This window comes from Neovison vison, chromosome 8 (assembly GCF_020171115.1).
Source record: "Neovison vison isolate M4711 chromosome 8, ASM_NN_V1, whole genome shotgun sequence".
Classification (NCBI taxonomy): Eukaryota; Metazoa; Chordata; class Mammalia; order Carnivora; family Mustelidae; genus Neogale; species Neogale vison.
The window spans coordinates 98,599,385-98,608,376 of NC_058098.1; the positions used below are offsets into that span (position 1 = coordinate 98,599,385).

An 8,992-nucleotide genomic window follows, 5' to 3' on the forward strand; every position below is an offset into this window, starting at 1 on the left:
CTCACCATAGCCCATACTCTCCCCAGTATCCATCACTCAGCCACCCTATCCCTCCCCCCTATCCCCCAGCAACCCTCAGTTTGTTTCCTGAGATTAAGAGTCTCTTATGGTTTGTCTCCCTCCCAATCTCATTTTGTTTCATTTTTTCCCTCCCTACCTGCTGCGACCCCCACCCTGCCTCTCAAATTCCTAATATCAGAAAGATCAGATGATAATTTGAACCTATATTTTAAATGGTAGAAGTAAGCACATTCTTTCTATCAAACCACAAATGTCACTACATCCTTAGCCATCCAGTCATGTTTATAGTCCCCCTAAACAAGATAATTTGTTTCTATAGCATTGCATTACCCTTTTGTAAGGGTACTGATTTCCTCTTCCTTTGCATACTGGTCTGAATGTCAGCTGGCACTATTATTCCTTTAGAGAATCAAAGATACGAATTATCAGATCAACTAAAGATGTCATATTTCTTCATAACTACTTTAATAACCTTATATCTGCTAAATAAAAAGGAAGGTCAGCCAAAACATTTAAATATAACTCTGTTGCCCATAATAAAGAACTGGAACTGAACAGAGATTATTAATAATAAGTCTCTAAAGCCATAATTAATTGCTTAATTTAACAGCCCCCATTAATTATCAGACCATAAGCATAGCTGAAATTACAGTCTAAGTTTAAATCTCCATAGACAATTTTGCCTTCATCTTATTTCAAGACTCCTAAATTACTGTTTTGAGAAATTCTTGATTGGAATATGGGTAAAATCAAAAATTAGATTAAAATATTTCTAAGATGTAGCATGGTAACAGTTTCAAGGCAATATGTAAAACAATATTTTTTTGAGATAATTGTTTATTCCCATGCAGTTGTAGGAAATACTACAGAGAGATTCTGTGTACTTGTTACTCAGTTTCTCCCAGTAGTAACATATTGCAGAACTCCAGTACAAAGTCACAACTAAGATATTGATATTAATACAGTCAGGGTTCTGTGACCATTAGGATCTCTGGCATTGCCTTTTTGTAGTGACAGTTCTCTACTTCCATACCCACTCTACCCACTCACCCAGTCTGAACCTGTACCAGTCACTAATTTATTTTCTATATTTCTGAATAGTCATTTTTATATTTTTTTCTCATTTCAAGAATGTTATATAGGTGAAATTATACAGTACCTATTTACATATATATGTGTATGTAACTTGTATATTTACATAGACCCACATATATGATAAGTACAGTATATAATCTTTAGATTGACTTTTTTTCACATGGCATAATTTCTTATAGATTCACCCAAGCAATTGCATCTTTGCCCATTTTCTAATTGGATTGTTTTTATTTATTTTACTAGGGAGTTTTGAGAGTTCTTTACACATTTTAGATGCAAGTTCTTTGTTGAACATGTGGTTTTCCAGATACTGTTGATTCAATCTGTAGCTTGTCAATCCATCCTCTTCATAAGATCTTTCACAGAACAAACATTTTTTAATTTTGATGAGGTCTACAAATGTCTTTTTAACTGAGGAATGTGACAAGATTCTGTTTTTTGGAGATTTCCTGCAGTATTTATGTTTATCAGTTTCCATAAGGTTAAGAGTATTTGCATGGTGGTGTCATTTCTAGTAAACCACATCTCTTAAGCTGAAGGGCATGTAGTAGTTCCTGTAGTTTATCCTGGAGAAAAGTTGCCTGCACTTGTTAATTATAAACTTGAGCATGATAAATTAACCCTATACATTATTTGGCCATCTCAGGTAGGTTATGAATGGGAGATAAGCTTACCTGAGGTGGCCATATCCAGTGATCATTTTCCATTTTCCCTTGCATACTGCCGTGATCGAGGTAATACACTTGAGTGTGACAAAACTGGAGTTTGTCTCTAAGATTATGCCAAAAAAGTAAGAGAGCACTTCTTAGACCCTTATGAAAGTACTGTCTATATACAATGGTGAATTCCTACTTCGTACATAAATAGATATTGTGAGTCTAGGTGCATGGGTATGCTGAAGATTGCTGGCTAGGACTGGCAACTGAATTTGTTGGGCCCAGTGCAAATGAAGATGTGGGGCTCCTTACTCAAAAATTACTAAAAAACTCAAGGTAATGACAGCAACTGGAAACCAAGCTCAGGGCACTTCTCAACACAAGGACTTGTGCCCCTGTGCAGGCTGCATGCTCATGAAGCTGCCCCCTAATGCTAAACATAGATCCTCTACTGTAAAATAAGCATTTGCCTCAGGGATTGACAATAGGATGATATGAGGGTTGGCACTCCAGGGAAGTAAAGAAGTACAAACATAGCAATACCTCTTCAGTCTTGTGCAGAGCCGTCACCTCACCCATTTGCGTATTTGACAGACTGAAGAAACATTTTTAGAGATAACACAGAGGACAGTGAGTCCTTTCTGGAGGTATAAAGAGAGTGAGTATGGGACTAGTTTTCACAAAAGCACAACCAGTTCATTTGAGACTTTCAGAAGTTTGTGTATGCATCCCACATGTGGGCCTCTTTGTCTCAGAGGCTCTGTGGGACAGGTCTAAGGTCTAACATACCAGCTGAGACAGTATCAGAAAGTGGGTAATCAATCTGTGTCATCAAATGGCTGAGGATTCTTCTGGTATTTCCAGAGAGAAACCATATTCTCACATTTACAGCACCTCATATAGATAACAAATCTCCCACCATTCTGACTACTTGAGTGGCTTAAGGAAACAGAAAAGGATGTGATAAAGGTTTTTGAGGAATGGTTGAAATTGCTTCTGCTAACACAGTGTAATTACCTTAAGGAAGAGGTGACAGAATGGTGGTAGGATTAGTGACTGAATTATTGCTCATTTGTCCACTAGGAAAGGGATCCTTTGTCCCTTTAATTGTTTGGATATTTTCCCTTTAGAAGATAGTGGTAATTGTAGACACAGAGGATATACTATTTCTTTGGATGACTCTCATTTAGGAAAAAGGCATCATTCTGTTTACTTTTTCCATGTGGTTGAACAAATGCTGGGCAATTAGTTTTCCAAGAGTACTTTTCCTTATAATATTGTCAAATACCTTTACCCGTTTTCATTTACATGTAGGCTAACTTTTATTTCATGAGTTATCTAATATTTTAATTTAGAGAACCATTAGTTTTACCTGGAGTTTTCACCTTCTTTGATCAGTTCTATCCTCAAATATTCTGTTAACTCCTGCAACTTACTTAAAGAAGCAGAAGGCCAGGTGATGTCCTGATTTTTCATGATTGCATTTATTGAAAGTTTTTGAATATTTGTACAAAAATTGGAGAGGACAGTGGGATGTCTTTTCCCTCTTCTAGACCTGAATATCTCTTACAAATTTGGGCTAGACCACAGGGTCCCTAAAATCAGGAACAGATTCAGTTTTTCTTTGTAAGTTTGGATTTGGACCAGTTATTACTAGCAGGTAAGACCTTGGGATCAGAGCAAGGGGATCTTGTCATATATATATGTATGTATACACACACACACACACACACACACACACACACACCCCACACACACATACACATACACATACATATATATCAAATATAAAACAAACATATATACACATACATATATATATCAAATATAAAACATATATATGTATATATGTGTGTGTGTGTGTGTGTGTGTGTGTTTTCCAGCTAATACTAGACGAGGTTGGGCTAAATCTTCTTTAGGTATGTTTAGTTGGTTTTGTCTACCAAGTTTTAGCCCCATAGACTGATTTAATTTGGTTCTGGCATATGCCTTTGATATGAGTAGTTAGATTGGAAATAGCAGAAACAGCCATCTTGGAAATGTACAGCCTCAAGCTCTCAAGTCCTGCTGGGAATGCTGCAGTTGGATCTATTAGAAGATATGGGATGGCCCTTGTAAATAACATATGGCTAGATACTTTAAAATCTTGAAAATCTCCAATTTAGTTGAGAGAGCCAATTACATGAGTAAGTTAAAACTAAATTTGCTATTGAATTTGATGATTCTGATGTTAGCTACCATGGTATAAAATCCATGTTTTACTAATATCACTTCCTGGATATATTTTTTGAAATTAAGGTAATAATAATTGTTATAATAATTTGTAGAATTAAACAAACATTTCAGAGTCTTTAGGTAAATATAATTCCAAGACTGGCTTGACAAGCATGGGTCTATTAGATAACAGCAATGTGAACAAATACATGAAATCATGATGCCTTTACTTTTTTTCTCTGTATACAGTCATATTATCTATAACAATTACAGTTTAATTTCATTCTTTTTCTCTTTAATCCTTTTTTTAAATTATGTTCAGTTAGCCACTGAATAGTACATCATTAGTTTTGATGTAGTGTTCAGTGAATCGTTAGTTGTGTATAATACCCAGTGCTCATCACAACACATGCCCTCCTTAATGCCCATCACCCGGTTATCACTTCTCCCCACCCCCCTACCCCTCTGAAACCCTCAGATTATTTGCCAGAGTCCACAGTTTCTCATGGTTTGTCTCCCTCTCTGATTTCTCCACCTTCAGTTTTCCTTCCTTTCCCCTATGGTCCTCTGCTCTCTTCCTTATGTTCCATGTATGAGTGAAACCATATGATAATTGTCTTTCTGTGCTTGACTTATTTCACTTAGCATAAAAATATGGACTGCTTCATGAATTTATGTGTCTCTTCCTTGTGCAGGGACCATGCTAATCTTCTCTGTATCATTCCAATTTTAGTATATGTGCTGCTGAAGCAAATGCTAATTTCATCCTTTCCTATTTTTACATCTCCTTTTATTTTCCTTTTTCTTATGTTACTGCATAATCAAGAAATTTAGAATAATGTTGAAACAGTGATACTGGACATCACTGTCTTATATTTGATTTGAAAATGAATAGCTATAATATTTTACTACTAAGTGTAATATTTGCTATATTCTTTTTTATTTTTAGTTTGTTAAAGTTTTGTTGTATTATGAATGGGTTTTGAATTTCATCAAATGAGTGTCCTGTATCAGTTGAGAACATCACTCATTTTTTCTACATTCAATTAACATAGGTAAATGGTGAATTCAATAATCAATTTCTAATATGAAACCAACCTAGAATTCCTGAAATAGAAATATTTTGGCATGATTTATTATATTTTCATATATTTTGCTTGGATTCATGCAATATTTTGTTTAGGAATTTTTTTTACCTAGATTGTTGAATACATTGGCCTATAACTTTATTTTATAATTCTTACTTAATTTTTATGTTACAATTATCTTATTATTATAAAATGAACTGTAGCGTGTCCTTCATTTTCTATTATTTAGACACTTATTAGTGAGACTGAAATCATCTCTTAATCTCATATTGTATGGTACTTACCTATAAAACCACCTGGGTCTAGAGTTTTCTTTGTAGGAAGTATTAACTGATTCATTTTTTTAATGTTCTAGTATTATTCAGGTTTTCTGTTTATCTTAGAGTCAATGTGTAAGGATAGTTCCTAGGTGCTTCTAGGAAGTTTTCAATTATAAGAGCATGAAGTCATCTATGTTATCTTTATAATTTCTACTGCATCTATAATACATTTCTTTTCAGTTCCTGAAATACTTCTGAGTGTTTTATCATTTTCTTGATTCATTCTAATTGGATGTTTGTTTATTTTATTACTACTTAAAAAAACCTGTAGTCCTCCTGATTATGTATTTTTTCTGCTTTTTACCTTTTTGCTCTTTATTACCTTAAGTATACTTTTAAGTCAGTCTTTTTCAACATCTTAACTCTGACCCTTCATTATATTTGATCCTTCAATTTTTTCTTCATAGTATTTAAAACTACTTATTAAGACTTTTCTGTATTTTTCTCTTTAAGTACCATTTAAGTTACATACCATAAAAACAAAAACAAAAACAAAAAAACACTACATATCATGAGTTTCAATATATGTTATTTTCATTATCCATTTAGTTATAAGAATTTTTCTTTCCCCTCAGGGTATCTTCTTCGGTCAATTCAGAAGACGGTTTTAAAGTGTTCTTCAAACAGGTAATGGTTTCTGCTGCTATTCTTTTAATTATGTTGTAAGGACAACACTGTGGTATACATGGTACTGATTCTTTGATATTTAAGATTTGTTTTGCAACCTACAATGTGGATCTTACTTGTAAGTGTTCCATGTGTGGTTGACAAAAGTGTATATTCTGTGATTGTTCTTATGTAAGGATTTTTAAATATGTCTATTAAGTTAAGCCTAATTGTCTATGCAAATTGTGTGTGTGTGTGTGTTTTCTCCTGCCTAACTTCTCAATTAAAAAGTGTGATCGATAGGTAGTTTTTAAAATCTTTATGTTATATATTTTGAGGTACTTTTTAGATCTCCTGAATATAGAACTTTTTTCTCCAGCTTTATTGAAGTATGATTAACAAATTAAAATTGTATATGGCTAGGTTGTAGAATGAGAATTTTTTAAGGTATACAATGTGATGATTTTGTATTTGTATCCATTGTGAAGTGATTGCAATCAAGTTAACACTTCCCTCACTTCACATTAATTAACACCGGATGGAGAAATACTTCTGTTTGTACTTTCTAGGTCTCTGGATTTTTAATATACTTCATTTTCATTTTTTGATTTACTGATCTTCTTTTGGATTAATTAAGTCCTTATTTTCTTAGTCAAAGTTTTACTTGTATAGTTTTGAAAAGCTATATTATTTCATCTTCCAAAGGTTATTTTGAAATTTTACCATGTGTAATTAAATTTATAAGGTTCCAATTATATTAATACTTTCTAGCCTTCTCTTAGAAAATAAAAAGATTTAGATTATTATAATTCTTATTAGTTCACTTCCAGGTTATACTCTATGGGCCCTAGTAAATTTTACCATAGGTTTACCAGTTTCCTTACTCAGTTTTATGTTTGACAGCTTTCTATCAGTTAGGAATTGCATTTGACTCCTGTTAGAAGTGACCCTGACTATAGTGACTTAAATCGGGAGTTCATTTTATCATGTCAAAGAAATTTGGAGGTAAGATATATACTTGTGGTTTCACAAAATCATTAGGGTTTAAAAAACAAACAAAGAAAAACCAAAAAACAAAACTCGCTGGACAAGATGAGCAGACAGAAATTGATTGATTCTGATACTATCGTCAGCAATTGAGGAAAGAACACAGACTAGGTCACAGTACTCAGCTCCACTGAAACAAAGAGCAGGAGAGTGTTTTAAGACCTTTTGTGGCAGGAGACAGGGGCATAGGCCATTAGTGTTTACTTATTAGCTTTACCCAGAGGAAAAGTAAACTTCTTCCACTTTTCCTGAGAGGAGGTAGTTTTACAAGTTGGAGCAAGGTGCCCACCTAAGTTGAGCTTCTGTCCTTCCACAGAGACTGGGAGATAGGCTTTTCTTCCTTTGATGTTAATAGTTCATAGAGATGGTTTCCGGGCCCTTGAGAAAAAACTCTTTGAGTTTTAGGCTTTAAGGAAATTCAGGTACGTTTCAAAGGGGGGAGAGAAAGGATTTGCAATTACAGGTTTTCTAAACTAAATGTGCTAAGAAAAGGACTTATAGTCAGGACAAATTCTGCCTAGCATTAGTCAGTTTGAGGGCAGCATTAAGGCCATCTTGGGCATGATCCATTTTTCTGTTTGCCGTCCTGTCTTTAGTGTATTGCTTCCAGTTTCAAAGTCACACAAAAGCTGCAGGATCCCAACCATAACGCTTGCATTACAAGTTGGAAGGAAAAGGGTGAAATGGCAAAATGTTGACCCTCATGTTTGAGTTAGTCTTAAAGTGAATTAATAGACGCTACACAGCAATTTCTGTTTACATTTCCTTGTCTATTTCAACCTTCAGAAGAGATTGGAAAATGTATACTTTTAGCTATGAATAAAGTCAGCCCAGATTAAAATAAGAGTTCTATTTTAAGGAATAAGGTGAAAGGAGATATTTGATTGCCAATACAGTCTCTGTGATAGATCCTATTTAACTGTTTACTTCTTTACATGCCCTTCTTCCATTCACACATGTACGTATTTTTCTGCTGAGAGGTGAGAACTGCTTTCTGCATCTGGTAACTGTATATAGCTCAATTTCCAGCAGCCCTCTTCATCAGAACTACATGAAGCTTGTGTGGTCTTTTCAATTATAATTTAAAGTCATTTATCTGCTCCCCAACCCTGGGATACCTAATATGAGAGGGAAAATAGTATAAGAAGACAATAAGTAACTATAATAAAAACTTCCATTTAGAAAAGAGAAAAAAATGGGGACCATACAGCCATCATCTGGTGTGGGCCTGAGCAATTAGCCTATCCTGTTTGGAAAGAATACTGAGAACGTATTTTCCTGGCAGTGGAGAGCGTTCTATGATTAACCCATCTGGCAACCTCTGGTTCTGCCTTCTCTTTCCCTCCATGGCCTCTGGCTCTTCCATCTGAGAAGTACATCTGTCCATTTTCTCTCATGGTCACAACAAGGTGAGCATTGGCAAAGCTATCCTTCCTGGAGGCCACACAGCTTTATATTTGTTCCTGTTGGTAGAGATTTGAAGACGTGAGATTGTTTTGGTAATTTATCAGCAAGAAGCTATTATAAACCTGGCTTGCAAGTTCTTTAGAAATATTGTTTCCTCAAAACTTAGTAGGTTCTGAGTATATTTATTTCTGGTCTGGCCCATGCTCAAGTAAATAGAGACAAACAGCTTGACTAAACATTGTTTTTAAGGCTAAAAGCTCACCTTTTTTTTTTTTTTTAAAGATTTTATTTATTTATTTGACAGAGAGAAATCACAAGTAGATGGAGAGGCAGGCAGAGAGGGAGGGAAGCAGGCTCCCTGCTGAGCAGAGAGCCCGATGCGGACCCGATCCCAGGACCCTGAGATCATGACCTGAGCCGAAGGCAGCGGCTTAACCCACTGAGGCACTCAGGCGCCCTAAAAGCTCACCTTTAACTCACCCCTGTGTTCTGTCTCTTCCACCAGCTCCTAAATTAATGGTGGTGTGTTGAGACCATT

The 8,992-nt window shown here is 35.0% G+C and overlaps 1 non-coding gene across 1 annotated transcript; it reads right to left on the reverse strand.

The window, feature by feature from the left end:
* Nucleotides 1-4,634: 4,634 nt before the first annotated feature.
* Nucleotides 4,635-4,739, reverse strand: LOC122916619. The gene has a single exon (XR_006386248.1). It is a non-coding gene; the product is annotated as a U6 spliceosomal RNA (small nuclear RNA).
* Nucleotides 4,740-8,992: the final 4,253 nt, after the last annotated feature.